Source organism: Choloepus didactylus, chromosome 9 (genome assembly GCF_015220235.1).
Source record: "Choloepus didactylus isolate mChoDid1 chromosome 9, mChoDid1.pri, whole genome shotgun sequence".
Taxonomy (NCBI): domain Eukaryota; kingdom Metazoa; phylum Chordata; class Mammalia; order Pilosa; family Megalonychidae; genus Choloepus; species Choloepus didactylus.
Window position 1 is genome coordinate 42964709 of NC_051315.1, and position 16744 is coordinate 42981452.

General features: G+C 35.7%; 1 pseudogene; it reads left to right on the forward strand.

Annotated features, from left to right (window-relative positions):
• The first annotated feature begins 798 nt into the window (after positions 1–798).
• LOC119544678 lies at positions 799–1443 on the forward strand (annotated as a pseudogene).
• Positions 1444–16744: the final 15301 nt, after the last annotated feature.

The following is a 16744-nucleotide window of genomic DNA, read 5'->3' on the forward strand; positions in this document are numbered from 1 at the left end:
CCCTGTAATTTCCTCACTTTGAACTGAGTCTCTCCTTACTCTGTATTTTGTATTCCAGCTTCTAGAACTGTGTCTGGCACATAGGTTGTGTTCAGTATATATGCATATGTATTGAACTGTCCAGCTTAAAAAGATTGTCTTGTTCACTGATATATTTTAAGTCCTTGGCATCATGTTTTCTCAGAGTAGGTGTTTCTAACTGCTTGTTAGAAGAATAAATAAATGCATTTTAAAAGAAATAGAAGATTATTTAAATGAATGTTTTTTCTAAATGTGACTCAAAAGTCATCGTTTATCAGTTATCTACTGCTGAGTAGCAAGTCACTCCAAAATCAATTTCTTGAAAGAGTAACAATTTAAAATTTCTTCTGATTTTGTGGTTTATTGCTCACTTTTTTTTCTGCTGGTCTTACCTGGCCCCTTCATGAAACTGCTGGCTAGTCAGCAGGTAGGTGTGCTCATCTTACAAGCTGGGATAATTGCGCCTCTCTCTACACGTGGTCTTTCAACCTTGGCTTTTTCATGGCATGGTGGTTTCAGGATTGCATTCCAAGGTGTGGTGGTAGAAACTTAAGGTCTTTGAGGTCTAGGTTCCAGAACTCACACAACTACATTTTCTTTGCCTTTTTTTCTGATGATAGCAGGATATAAGACCTGCCCAGATTCAAAAGGTGAGACATAGACTCCACCTCTTAATGGGAGGAGCTGCAAAATATCATGAACAGACTTCTCTTTTCTTCTTTTTTAAAAAAATATATCATTCAAGAGTTAGGCCACTCTTTTGTATCAGCCACCGACATGCCTTCCAGATTGAGAAAGACCCGGAAACTCCAGGGCCACGTGAGCCACAGCTGTGACACGGCCATATTGGCAAACACCGGAAGCATCCGGGAGGCCGGGACAATGCTGGTGGCATGCATCACCACAGGATCAACTTCGACAAATATCACCCAGGTTACTTTGGGAAGGTTGATATGAGACATTATCACTTGAAGAGGAACCAGAGCTTCTGTCCAAATGTCAACCTTGATAAATTGTGGACTGTAGTCAGTGAGCAGACATGGGTAAATGCTGCTAAAAAACAAGACTGGAGTTGCTCCCATCATTGATGTGGTGCCATTGGGCTACTACAAAGTTCCGGGGAAGGGAAAGATTCCAAAGCAGCCTATCATTGTGAAGGTGGAATTCATCAGCAGGAGAGCTGAGGAGAAGATCAAGGGTGTAGGGGGAGCCTGTGTCCTCGTGGCTTGAAGCCATGTGGAAGGATGTTCATTAAATGCTAACAAATGCTTTTCCCTTGTGGTCTGAGTGTAGACTCTGAGCATAGTCAGCATCAGGAACCCGCCTTAACCAGGTTCTGAGAAGAAATGTGGAGGCCTTAGCTAATTAGCAAACTTGAACCTTACTTTCATTTATAAAATGAGAATGATACCTCTTGATAAAATTTTAGTTGAACACCTGTTTGCATTATTTACAGTGGGTGGGAGAATGTACCCTCATCTCTTCTTTGGGGATTGAGACGGTTTTGATGGGCCACATTCTGCAGAAAGGCAGGGTGATGGGTTTGAGGCAGTTCTGTAGAGCTAAATTCCTGACCCTAAGGGTTGCCTCCTGGGTCCCTTACCTTGGACTGAACCATTCTAGTTATGACTAGAATCTGGAATTAAAAGTATTTCATACAATCAAAATGTATCTGTATCTGATAGAGAAAATTGGGAAATCCTGAAGGCCAGAAACCGAGTCAGGTTTTCTAGGGTTTATGTCTTCCTGTTGAAGCCAAACTATGATAATGACCAATGCTCCTGTGCAATAAAACCTATAGAAAATGGCCAAAAAAAAAAGAGGCCAACTACAAAATTAGAGGAAACAGTGTCCGCTGAAGAAATCACCATCACTTCTGACATCAATTCCCAGTTTGGGGAATTTCTAAAACCACCCTCCATTTCAATAATTTTCTAGAAGGTCTCAGAACTCATTGAAAGCTGTTATACTCACAGTTATGATTTATTTTAGAGAAAGCAATCAGATTAAAATCAGAGATTCTGGGAGAAGTACCAAACACAACTTCTATTGTCCTCTCTTCATGGAGACATAGAATTAACTATCTTTGGCTGTGGTGTGTAACAGTATACATGGAATATTGCCAATAAAGGATGCTAACTCATGCATTTTGGGGCTTGATCACATACTCTCTATGTAGCTGATCTCCAGGGACAGAGCAGACACTGTGTGATCCAAAGCCCCAGTGTAAGTCCTATTGTTAGACTCTCCATTAGTCAAGGTCGCCAGGAAAACAAAGTCATTCCTATCAGGCATGACATTTCAAGGGCCTAGAGATCACCTCCCAGTAGCTGAAGGCAAAAATGAGCCCTCTCTTTTGATAAGGTTAATTCTTCACTACACTTACATTCTTACCTCTCTCTCTCTCTCTCTATCTACCTACCTACCTACCTACCTATCATCTATCTATTGTACATATTAATTTTGAAACAAAGATACATAAAAGTTGTAAGAACATCAAAAAAGAATATTTTTAAAGCTATTTGAAAATAAGTTACAAATACTTTAGTGTACATGTATATAGCCTACAGTCAAGGACATCCTCCTACATAACAATCCAGCCATCAATATCAGGAAAGTTACAAAGAAGCATTACTAATTAACCTAAAATTTAGACCCCATTCAAATTTTTCCAATTATCCCAATAAAGTCTTCATAGCAAAATCATGCGCTGCATTTGTTGTCATCTATCTTTAGACTCAATCTGAAACAGTTTTTCAGTCTTTCCTTGGCTTTCCATGACCTTTACACTTTTATTTTGCTTATTATTTTGTACAGTATCCCTCAATTTGAGTTTGAATATTGTTTTCTCATGATTAGATTAAGTTTATGCACAGTTGGCAGGACTGTCTAGAAGCTATGATTTGTTCTCCTTACATCCTATGAAGTGATGCAGGATTTTTCATTTGTAACATTAATAGTGCATTTGAGGGTAACCTTGCTCTGCCCAACCAAATATGTTTAGGACTATTTTTTTGTTGTTTTATTTTCTTTTTAATAAGGTGAAGGAAGAGTGGAACATGCTTTACAATCTGCTGCATTCAGATTTCTTTATTAGACAACATTTGAAAATCCCTATCTAACTATTGATTTCTAGCTATAGATAGATCTACATACACACACACACCCCTATGTATGAATGTACCAAACAATGTAGGTTATGTTTAAATATTTATAACATGTGAAAGACCAAAGGATACTGGCATTATTATACAATAAGCACTTGAAAATCAACGCAAAAAGATGAACATTCAAATAGAAAGCTGGGTGTGGGGCTAATGTATGTGCAGATCAGATCTCTCTTCAAGAGAGAAGCTGCTCTGCAAACTGTCGTTAACTGTGAGCCTCCAGCTGTAGCACCTTTTGCATCTGTCATGGCATTAAGCCAAAACTTTACTTCACAATACATACACAAACAATCCATGTTAAAATAGCAATACGAACACCACCAACAATATGATTACTGAAATGGGTGTAATTTTTCTTGCAGCTATATTCTACTAGAGACATACAGTAAAATTACTGTATTTTAAATTCACTTGAAAAAGTCCCTGTGTGATAGTAATGTACCCAACCCAGTATATAGTTATGTAGTTAGATTTATTTGTTTCACTTTATATTATTAGCAGTTGCTTTTAAATATTTTATTATTATGCAAATTATTTTGCATAGCTATAAGGAAGAAATCGTCAAAAAATTATATTCAGTGAAATTTAGCTTCTATTACCATCTCCTTCCCCTATAGAGAACTATTAAATAGAAGTTTTTGGCTTTTGGTTCCATTTCTTAATATCATCAGATATGTAGACATATGTTGATCTTCCACATTTATTGGCTAATTTCATAGAACACTACCTTTTTTTTTCAGAATTTTGGTGAGATGTTCTTTCAAATTTTTGTCCTATTTTTTTTTTTTAGCATTCATATTTGCATCTCCAAGCACCTCACTTCTTCAATCAAAAAAATATGAATACAAGTATAATTCCATATTAACTTTTAGAATATTTAGTTCATTTTCCTATTTGTTGGAAATAACAACAGCAGAGGGATAATATGCACTAGAAAAAAAAAAATCTATAATCCCCCCCGGACATAAGAAATATGAGATTAGCTGAATACTTAGACAAAATAATTTACATAGTGAGTTGTCAAATTTGTAATTATTGATGCTATTATAGAGTAATATTCAAGTCAGTCTCTAATTTTTTATGCATTATTTTTGTAATTGTTAAATGATGTTTGTTCAACTTTATTTCTACCTAGATTGATGGGCATTTTATCTCAAAGTAATGATAGATTTACATAATTTTTACCTCAGCTTTATTTTCCAAGGCATTTCATTATCAGTTTCTAAATGTGGAAGCTTGTTTTTCAAAAATGTTTTCAAAAATAGGTAATGTTATTACCTATTAAAATGCCAGGATAAAAAGTGATATTATTCACACATTAAAACTAATTGAACCACTTAGTGGAAGCTGGACATTTGGGTAAGGGATAATGCAGGCTATTTTGTATAACATACTACTGCTGTCCATTTTTGCCATCTTGTTGCAGAACATAACTAAGACCAGCATTTAAGCTGTAATATTTTTCATCTTGAGTTCATTATTAAAGTGGGTTTAAAAAAGATCATATCTAATATTTATAGACTCCGTATACTCTACTTTTTCCTTTTGTAATAGGTTTTCTATGGGCTTAGTTAAAGCCCCTCCTGCTATATAATAACCTCCATCCCCCTACCTACTCAGGACATCACTCTTGGACAGAAGAAATAAAACTATCTTTTTCTGTAGAGTACATGATCATCTATGAAGAAAATCCCCAAAAGTCCCCAAAAGTCTACAAAAAACTACTAGAAATGAAGAATGTAGCAAAGGTCAGAAAACAAAGGCAATGTGGAAAAGTTAATTGTCTCTGATACTACAATGAGAAATGAAATTGGGATTTGAAATTAAACTATAACTTTACCTTTATATAACCATACCTTTTATAATAGTAACAAAGATAATTGATATGAAAGATTTAGGGCTTCTGCACTTAAAAGCTACAAAACATTGTGAAGAGAAATCAAAGAAAACCTAAGTAAATGGAGACACATACTGTTTTTGGGAATTGGAAGCAGAAATATTTTGAGATATAAAATTTTATCAAAATGACCCATAAAATCTATGCAATCCCAAACAAAATCCCCATAGTTCTTTTTTTTTCCTTTCTTTAGAAATTGAACCACCTAATTATAAAATTTAAAGATGGGAAAGTGGAAGACCCATTACAGCAAAAACAATTGGGAAAAAGAAGAGGGAAGACACACACTGTCAGATTTCAAAACTTACTATAAATGAAGATATTTTCAGAAAACAGAAGTAGAGAGAATTCAAGTCAGTGTAGTTTTGGAAAAGGGTAGATATAGATATCAATGGAATAGAATTCAGAGTCTAGAAATAGACCCACACATAAAAATGTATTAAATTTTGGCAATGGGGCCAAAGTAATTCAAAGAGAAAATAGTAGTCTTTTCAACAAATATTGATGTAATAATTGGACTTCCATATAAAAAAATGAACATTTACCCTTACTTTACACCATATATAAAAATTAATTTGAAATAGACATAAATGTAAAACATAAAACTAGAACACTTTTTGTAGAAACATGAGAGAAAATCTTTGTACCCTGGATTAGGCAAAGTTCTCTTAGATAGGATGAAAAGAACATGAACCATTAAAAATGATAAATAAGACTTCATCAGAATCAAAAATGTCTGCTCTTCAAAAGACACTGTTAAAAATTAAAATGTAAGCCATGGATTGGCAGAAAATTTTCAAATCACATATCAGATAAAGGACTTGTATTCATACTATGTGGAGAACTCTTACAACTCAACAATAAGAAGAAAAACACCCTTAAAAATTATAGAGCTAAAAATGTGAACACAAGATATGAATAGCAAATAAATCCATGAAAAGTTACTCCACATCATTAGTCATTGAGAAAATGCAAATTAAACTTATAATGAGATACCTCCACACACCTGCTAGAAAGCTTAAATTTAGAAATAACTGACAATTCCCAAATCCTGGCCAGGATGCAAAGCAACTAGAACTTTCCTACATTGCTTTTGGGGTGCAGTATGGTACAACTACTTCAGGAAACAGTTTGGCGGTTTCTTATAAAGTTAACTATACACTGAACATCTGAACCAACAATCCAACTTCTAGGTATTTACCCAAGAGAAATGAAAACATATGTTCACATGAAGACCAACACACAAATAGTTATATTAGCTTTATTCATAATTACTGGAAACTGGAAACAACCCAAATGTCTATCAACATGTGAATGGATAAGCAAATTGTGGTACTTCCATATAATAGAATACTTTTCAGTAACCAAAAGGAATGAAATACTGCTGTGTGCAACAATATGTATGAATCACTAAAGCATTATGCTAAGTTAGGGAAGCCAGATTTAAAGGCTACATAATTTATGATGCCATTTATATGACATTATGAAAAAGACAAAGCTATAGATGCAGAAATCAGATCAGTGATTGCCAGGGACTGGGGAAGGGTAGAGGGGACTGTCTAGCAAGGGTGTGATGGAACTTCTAGGGGTGATGGAAATATACTTTACAGCATGGTTGCACTGTTATACACATTTGCTTAAACTAATTCAAACCAACACTTAAAAATGGAATGGTGAGTATGTAAATTACTTCTCAAGCAATATAACTTTAATGCATTTAATTAAAATAACTATAACTCTCATAGAATTGGGAAAGATGTTTCTGATTACTTGATTAATTACAACTCTTCTTGTTGTTTAAGATTATAGTCAATTGCTAATGGTACTTCAGACTACAGAGGAATTCTGAAAATAGCATAATTCCTATCCTTTGGGAGCTCACAGTATAACAAATACCATTGTAACTGAAGACACCTGATTATTGTCAGGGCTTAATATTGTGTCATGAACAATCATCAGTGACTTAATAAATGCTTTGGGGGTGGTAGTGCTGTACATATTTTTGTCATTTAAATTTTTAAACCAGTATTTGCATTTCATTATTAGGATCCTTAAAATTAATTGTGTAGTACTTTCTAATTTTAGACTCTTCATTTTGTGCAACACAAGAGGCAGAGAGCTTTCTAACATCTCTTGCTCTAAATTTTAAATCAAGAACAAAATGCTTAAGAAAAGGACTAAGCATTTGTTCTGAAACCATATTTAATTTAGAATTATCTTTCCATTTTGCATTAATATGCATGGTTCAGGATTAATATACATTGAAATCCAGTTCAGGCTGAGTGAATAAATAAGAATGAGCTGTATTTATGAAAAGGGGAGGCTAGCTGTAGGTTTTAGGAGAATGAAAAGACTCCTTTTTGGACTCTTAATATTAATGCCACTATATAAACCAAAATTAAAAATAAGGTAAACAATTTTCTCTTTCTGCAAACACATCTGAAAAGTGCTAAGGTGATATTAAAGACAAGAGGATGTCACAGTGTGTAATTGAAATAATTTTCATTTCTTTTTCTTTTGAAAATCTGAACTAAATATTTACAAAATGAAACACTTAAGGCTGTTAGGACTTAAAAATGTTTTTAACCTTTAAGCATTAAGGCTCTTCTTTGACACTTGATTCAACTTATTCTAGACATTTAGTACAGCCTGTGTTTAACCAATCAGATGTTTTCAGCCCTTCTTCATCTGATTCTTGCCCAGGATATGAGGTACAATTTTTCACCCCCAGGAGAAATCTTCCTTTTCTCTGTCCCTTCTCCAGGAATCTTGTTCTGTTCTGTTCCTTTTTGTTTTGTCTCTATAGTTTTTTTACACTCCTTTCATTGTCCCTAGCTGTTTTTGCCTGGAGGGCAAATTCTGCCCCAGAGAGGAATTTCCTAGGTATGCATTTTACAGCAAATACATGGCCAATGACCCATGAAGAGGGTGCAGACTGGCTCCAAAGTGCCCTAGGGAGAAGGTCAGTAAAGATGCCAAGAGCCTTTTTCACGGCTCTCCAAACCTGCACTTTCCTTGCCTGCCCAATTGATGGCACCCTTCAGCAAACTGGTCCCCTCAGCCCTGAGGAAGTGCTGTGTCTTTAAACATCCGCAGCCTCTGTGCCTGTCATGGGTGTGATGGTAACATTGACTGCAGCCTCTTTTGTTTGGACAAGTTGAAACAGTAGCACAGAGCCGGGATCCAGTGACTGAATTCACTAATCAAAAGCTGTGAACAGTGCTCTGCCATGCATGCCCCCTCCCACAGTTCTTGGGGAAGAGGATTTTTAAGTGCCTTTCTGACAGCAGCAGCCAGCCAGGGGCTGTATCCCGAGGTAGCCCACCCTGAGAGCGGGAGTTGGGTGCCAGCAGCCACATTGCAGAGAGGGCTACTCACAGTATTTTTCCATAGTTTAATCCACCTCTTTTTCTGCTCTTCCTTGGATGCTGTTCCTCTGACCTTCAGAGCCCCAGAACAGTTGTTTCAGACAGTTCCCACCTGTTTACTAGCTGTTTTGGAGAAAGGATTGAGTCCTGGAACTCCCTACTCCACCATCTTCCCTGGAAGTTCTCTTTGCACCATTTTTTAAATTCATTTTGTGCCAAGTATAACATCAGTGAATTCCAAGATCAACAGAAAAATTTCCCCAATACTTAAAATGTCATGTTTTGAGAAATTATTCTCTTAGATTTCCCTTGGTTTACTGCTTACAATGTTTAGAACACCTCTAAACAGTATTTTTAATTGAAATGAAAAATATCTATTCATGTAGTGCTCTGTAGAAAATATTTGACTGTCTCTTGGCAAGAATGCAACATTAAAGAATTAAAACTCAATTCTTTTCTCAACAGTTGGGTATAAATTAAACAGTGTTGTCTGGTGTTAAAACTATACTAAACTGAAACACAGACATTCAAATTGATGGGTAATGCCTGGTTATGGGGTGATTATCAAGATATTCTGGAAAATGTGCTTTGTGTTTTCAAAAAAGTATCAAATTGTAGAGAGAAAATTAAAAAAAAATCTTAATAGAAAAACTGACAACCCTCAGGAATATGTTGCTAATGAAACACAGTTTAAATATCTCATTCCAGCTTGCTAATTACAAGCAAAAGAATTCCTTAAAAGCAAAGATTGTTGACATATATGAACACCAATGGAGTTGTCAAAAGCATATTCAACAGAAGGCCTTGTATGTTCTCACACTGATCCTTTCCAGAGGAGAGTCTTCTATGTTCAGCGCTTACAAATACTGCTGTCAACATGTTCTTCATCTTTCAAATAAGCTATGAAAGTGTAATGGTGACTTTGAATATTCAAAGTTTTAATCTTTCAAGATATATTGACAATCACACATTCCTCCTAAACGAATCTTTTATCTATCTATCTCTTCATAAAACATTGGCTATTAGATATTATTGAATCAAAATTAAAAGTAATTGTGTCCCTTAGAATTGCAATTTATTATATGATTTGCTATTTGTTTATATAAAGACTTGCATAAGCACTTCTTGTTCAAAGAAATAGAAACATTAACCAAATCAACATAAATTCTAAAATATGCATAACTGAAACTATATACTTTGGTATAATCATAACTCATATTTATGTTATCTATACTACCCTATAAAGATAATAGAATTCTAAATCTGATTATTTAAAACACTGGATACATAAGCCCACAAATGACCAATGAACTGTCATTGCCATTCTCTAACTGTGTATTTTCTCTTAATTGATGATTCAGTATATCTCATTATCATCCATCTGTTAAATTAGCCTTACTTAAAATTAATGTCATCTCCAATCAAAACCTCCTACACTTAGATAGAATGACATATAAAAAAGCAGAAGTGCTCTTTTAATAAATGGAAAACACTTCAAGTTGGAATTCAAAACAGTACGCAGAATACCGTTTCCTGTTAGTAGGTTGTATAACAATTTTATGAAATGAATCAGAATGGCTTGCATCTATCTCACACAAAAGAAGCTAGACTCTAGTGGAGATGGAATGACTCTACAACCACTGTGTTATCACTCTGCCCTGGACTGAACCAAAACTCTGTGATGATGTTAATGGTAGGGAGAGAAATTCCAACAATGGATTGCTTAGATTCTTCTGCTCTTGAGTTCCTAATTTCTGGGATTTATTCCCTAACACTAAGGTCCCAGTTGACAAGTAAGGCAATGTTGTAATGATTTATTGTTGACTATTGACTCTTCCTAAAGTCTTCATGTAAGGAGAAAAAAAAAATCAGTAGTAAATGAAAAGATCTTTCTAGACCACTTAGGCTCAAGTTAACTCAATGATATATAGAGATCATTCTCCTTTCCAATACATTATTTTTTTGTATGAGGTCCCAAAACCTTCCATATTCCTCTGTAGATTCTCCTCAAGGTAGAAATAACTAGATCACATTCATTTCTGTTCCCTAATGATTACTTCATTAATGTGCGTTTTTCTTATAATGTCATTGCTATAAAATAATCACATATTGCAAAGGCTGTTGAGATTGGAATATGTGTCACATGAATTAAATAAAAACTTTAATTCTAAATAGTCAAATGCTCAGTTGCTATTATCTAGCCACAGTCTTGTATTTGAAGAAAGCAATTGAAGCCACAATTGTGTTTCACTTTTTTCTCTTTCTCTTTTGTTCTTTCTCATTCACTCTGTCTCTCCATATCTCTCATTCTTTTTCTCTCCAAGCTCTGATTAATATACACATTTTCTCCTGAATATACTGCTTTAATTTTTTCATACTTACTGTTTAACCTTGCTGCCTTTCTTTTCCTTTATATTACAGATTTTCCACATTGATCAATTTGGTCAATTCAGCAAATAACGATATATAGATATATATATTACTTTCCTAGTCCTCTAATATAGTGTATTTCATTGCAGCTGAATAAAAACTGTATTTTTGATGTGACTATTTCCAGGAAATATAAGAATTAAATAGACATATTTTGTATGATCTTTAGGATAGATAGGTGGAATTTGCCAGCTATCAGGAACTGGTCCCTTGGTTGAAAAGATGACGTCTCGTTTAGTTCAGGAAACTTGTTTTGTAGGAATAGAGTTAAGAAACTTCAAGTAACTGATTTTTAATCTAAAATCACACTGGAAGTTTTTAAAAAGCATGAAGTTCACTAAGGTAAAGTGCCACAGGTGCCATGTTATTTACTAGCACGAACATGACTAAATACCTTAGAATCTCTGTTAGGGGAATGTTACCTAAGATATTTTAAGACCAAATTTGACCCTGGATACAGCAACCATTTTGAAATCTTTGTGACATAGCATATATTGATACTTTGAGAGTTTTAATTGTTTCAAAAATAAGCATCTATCTTCTCTTGACAGTTTGAGGTGATCTTTGGCATGAACAAAAGGAGGGAGAAAAAGAGGAGAAGAAGAGAGGAGGAAAAAAGAATGGAAAAGGAGAAAGACAAAGAAGAAGACCATTGAGGAATTATTTGGTCTTTCTTTCTTATAATTTATACAATTATAAACTTGTATAGTTTCTGTTTTTATATGAAGTCCTATAAGAAAAAACATGAATTATATTCTTATCATTGCATAGTAAGAATGGGTTTTAGAGAGAAAGTAGGAAAGCTTGAATTGAAGAAAGGGATAAACATATATGAAGTTGCTCTGGATGGTGTTTGAGTGAACCAGAAAAATTAGTAGTATAAGGAAATGATTTGCACAGTATTCCTAACACTTACATGAATGAAAGTGAAATTCTTAACACTAAGTACCAGATACTTGAAAGAAGAAAAAGGTAGACCTATTTTTTTTTTTTTTTGGGGGTTGCCGTAGATGAAGAAGGAACTTGCACCATTATTCACTGCCTCTTCTTTACCAATCATCCTGCCACCAAGCATATGAAAATAATGTTAATAAAGGTAACAACAATAATAATTATAAATGTTTTATTGAACACGTTATGTGTGATGGCTTGGAGCTGTATGTACCCTAGAAAAACACATTCTTAAACTTAATCCAGTTCTGTGGGTGTGAACCCATTATAAGTAGGACTTTTTGATAAGGTTACTTCGGTTAAGGTGTGGCCCAGGATGGGTTTTAATCCTATTACCCAAGTCCTTTATAAGCAGCATGAAACTCAGACAGATAGAGAGGAAGCCATAGGAAGCAAGAAGCTAAAGGACAACCAAACCCGGAAGAGAAGGGAGACGTCAGGAGAGGCCACCACGTGCACTGCCATGTGACAGAGGAGTCCAGGACCAAGGGTCACCAGCATCCAGCCACGGAAGGCCACGGGCTTTGGGGAGAAAGCATTGCCTTGATGATGCTCTGATTTGGACTGTTCTCCTGGCCTCATAACCATGAGCCATTAAATTCCCATTGTTTAAGCCATCGTTTTGCACAGTACTTGCTTGAGTAGCCTAGGAAACAAAAAATATTACGTAACAGGCATCAGTCTAAGCAGTTTACTTTCATTATTTTATTTAGTTCTGAGGAAACCATGATGTAGAAAGGATAAACGCTGGAGTCATATTTGACTTCAGGAGTTAAAGATATCTGATTTATTTAACCTGTAGCAAAAAATTAATGTCATATATATCAACTAAACTGTATAGAAGAGTTTATGGTTAAAATCATGCCCTTAAGACCATTCTTCCATTTCCAAATCCAGTGTTCCTCTCCTGAGGCAATTTTTAACAGGATTCTGTTTCAGTTTCTACCCTTGATTTCTTCTGTAATTCTGAACAATGTGGCTTGACACAATTTCTTAATTCATCAAGTTCAGCCAATACTTACTGACTCCATTTAAAAAAAAAATAAGGATTTAGCTCATTTTCTCTCCCTTCTTATCTGCATATATTCTTATTATTTGATAGTTATTTTATTTTATTTGTATTGATTGCTTGTATATATTTAAATATTATACTTAAATTTCTGTTTCTTGTTTCAGTCACATTTGAGTGCATTTCTTAACTCCCTATTTATAAATATGAGAATAATAGTGCCTCTAAAATTCTTTCCCTTTTCTTCCTCCTTTGCATATACCATCTCTATCATTTTAATTCTATGTTGTCAAGTTGGTTAACATTTATATTACATCATCAAGCACAGCTAAATCTTCCTTACTTTGTCTATAACTTAGCTTTGAAATTTGAGAATAACAGTATCATTTTGATTAGGTAAATATTGGTTATTACTAGGGCACATAGCATGTGAAGATTCAATTTCATTCTGTCCAATGTCACTGTCCCTGAGTGGTACAGTTAGTACTCAGTAGACATTCAATTTTCTGTACCCCTCTTTGACATTTCTGGCCCCTGTATACCTGCTGATTTAGAACCTAAATCCTCTCCTGGATTCTCACCAACAGCACATCTTCAGCATCAATGCAACAGCCTCCTGTTTATACTTTCTAGAAAGTTTTTGAAATATCATCCCTTAGTGTCCACTCTCTACCATTTCCTTTGCTGTTATAGGTTTATTGCTTTGTATATATTCTTTCAGCAGGATTTTGTGACTGAAAGTAGGGCAGTGCAATTGCTCAGTCTGTCACCTTGAAAAGAAATTCTTGAATATTCCAACTCTGCTTTGTTGTCTCCATGGCCCTAGCTTCCTCCCCCTAAGTGAATGTAACAGTGATGGATTTAACATCTTTTTTTTTTTCTTTTTAATTTTTATTGGGATTGTTCAGATACCATACAATTATCCAGAGATCCAAAGTGTACGATCATTTGCCCCTGGTATCCTCATACAGCTGTACATCCATCAGCGTACTTAATTTTTGTTCAATTTTTAGAATCTTTTCATTACTCCAGGCAAGAAATAAAGTGAGAGATGAAAAAAGAAAAAGAAAAAAAAAAAAAGAAAAGAAAAGGAGACTCGAATCCTCCCATATCCCTAACCAACCCCCCTCAATTGTTGTCTCGTAGTATTGGTATAGTATATTTGTTACTGTTTATGAAAGAATGTTGAAATACTACTAACTGTAGTATATAGTTTGCAATAGGTTTACATCTCCTTCCTATATGCCCCTCTATTATTAACTTCTAGTTGTATTGTTATACATTTGTTCTGGTTCATGGAAGAGTTTTCTAATATTTGTAGTTAATCATAGACATTGCCCACCATAGGATTCAGTTTTATACATTCCCATCTTTTGACCTCCAACTTTCCTTCTGGTCACATATATGACTCTGAGCTTCCCCTTTCCACCTCATTCATGTGCCATGCGGCACTGTTAGTTATTCGCACATCTTGCTACTGACACCTCTGTTCATTTCCAAACATTTAAGTTCATCCTAGTTGAACATTCTGCTCATACTAAGCAACTACTCCCCATTCTTAAGCCTCGTCCTATATCTTGGTACCTTATATTTCATGTCTGTGAGTTTACATATTATAATTAGTTCTTATCAGTGAGACCCTGCAATAATTGTCCTTATGTGTCTGGCTTATTTCACTCAGTATATTGCCCTTGAGGTTTTGACATCAACCCATTTTTTTTTTTTTTAAGACGGTTTTGTTCATACACCATACATTCCATCCTAAGTAAACGATCGATGGTTCTCTGTATGGTTACATATTTATGTGTTCACCATCTTCACCACTGTTTATATAAGGGCATCTACATTTCTTCCACAAGGCAGGAGGGAGAGTCAAAGAAGGTAGAGAGGCAAAAGAAAGAGGAAAAAAATGACAGCTAGGAAGTAGCAAAAGGAAAAGTAACCTTAAATCAAATTAGAGTAAAGAGTCAGACAATACCACCAATGTCAAGTGTCTAACATGCCTCCCCTATCCCCCCCTCTTATCTGCATTTACCTTGGTATATCACCTTTGTTACATTGAAGGAAGCATAATACAATGATTCTGTTAGTTACAGTCTCTAGGTTACATTGATTGCATCCTTCCCCCAATGCCTCCCCATTTTTAACACCTTGGAAGATTGACATTTGCTTGTTCTCCCTTGTAAAAGAACTTATTTGTACATTTTATCACAATTGTTGAACACTCTAGATTTCACCAAGTTACACAGTCCCATTCTTTATCTTTCCTCCTTTCTTCTGATGTCCCACACGCTCCCAACCCTCCTCCCTCAACCATATTCATAGTTATCTTTGTTCAGTGTACTTACATTGCTGTGCTACCATCTCCCAAAATTGTGTTCCAAACCACGCACTCCTGTCTTCTCCTATCACTCTGTAGTGCTCCCTTTAGTACTTCCTGTAGGGTGGGTGTCTTGTTCACAAAGTCTCTCATTGTCTTTTTGTCAGAAAATATTTTGAGCTCTCCCTCATACCTGAAGGACAGCTTTGCTGGAAAAATGATTCTTGGTTGGCAGTTTTTCTCTTTCAGTATCTTAAATATATCACACCACTTCCGTCTTGCCTCCATGGTTTCTGCTGAGAGACCTGCACATAGTCTTATTAAGCTTCCTTTGTATGTGATGGATTGCTTTTCTCTTGCTGCTTTCAGGATTCTCTCTTTGTCTTTGACATTTGATAATCTGATTATTAAGTGTCTTGGCGTAGGCCTATTCAGATCTATTCTGTTTGGAGTATGCTGCACTTCTTGGATCTGTAATTTTGTCTTTCATAAGAGATGGGAAATTTTCATTGATTATTTCCTCTGTTATTGCCTCTGCCCCTTTTCCCTTCTCTTCTCCTTCTGGGACACCAGTGATGAGTACATTCTTGTACTTTGTTTCATCCTTAAGTTCCTGGAGACGTTGCTCATATTTTTTCTTTTCTACATCTGTTCCTTTGCATGTAGGCTTTCAGGTGTTTTGTTCTCCAGTTCTTGAGTGTTTTCTTCTGCCTCTTGAGATCTGCTGTTGTATATCTCCATTGTGTCTTTCGTCTCTTGTGTTTTGCCTTTCATTTCCATACATTCTACTAGTTGTTTTTTTGAACTTTCGATTTCTGCCTTATGTATGCCCAGTGTTTTCTTTATAGCCTCTATCTCTTTTGTAAAATCTTCTCTAAACTTTTTGAATTGATTTAGCATTAGTTGTTTAAATTCCTGTATCTCAGTTGAAGTGTATGTTTGTTCCTTTGGGCCATAGGTTCATTTTTCGTAGTGTAGGTTGTAGTTTTCTGTTGTCTAGGCATCTGACCTCCTAGGCCACCCAATCAGGTTTTCCCAGACAAGAACAGGCTCAGGTTACAGAAGGAGGAAATAGTCAGTATCTGGTTTCCCTGATGGTTTTTTTAGAGGATTGATACACCTGTGCTTTTCTGCCCAGCAGGTGCAGCTGTCAGCTTGTCACCAGCTGGTGTAAGAGGATGTGGCCTGTGGCTCTCCTCCCCCAGGCTTTGGGGTGTGGTTCCGGAAAGGTGGACAGTAGAGCTGGGCCCCTCTCTTTCCTCTTGGGAAGCTATGCCCCCTCCAGAGAGGTCATCTGCATATCAGTATGTTCTTTGTTTCTCTGACTCTGCTGATCAAAGTGTTTTGATTTTAAAATGGCTGAGGCTGTCTTTACTGCAAAGTGCTGCTGGTTGAAAATGGCTGAGGTTTTCTCCAGAGAGAGAGAAAGGGACAGAAAATCTCCCAGGTTCACCCATCAGCCAGAGATAGCACCCAATCCTCTAGGCTCCCTGACCTGAGACAGATATGTCCCCTGACTCTCCTGGGTCAGTTGTCACCAAAAGCCTCTGTCTGCTTGTTGAGGATTTGCTGTCTGTATCG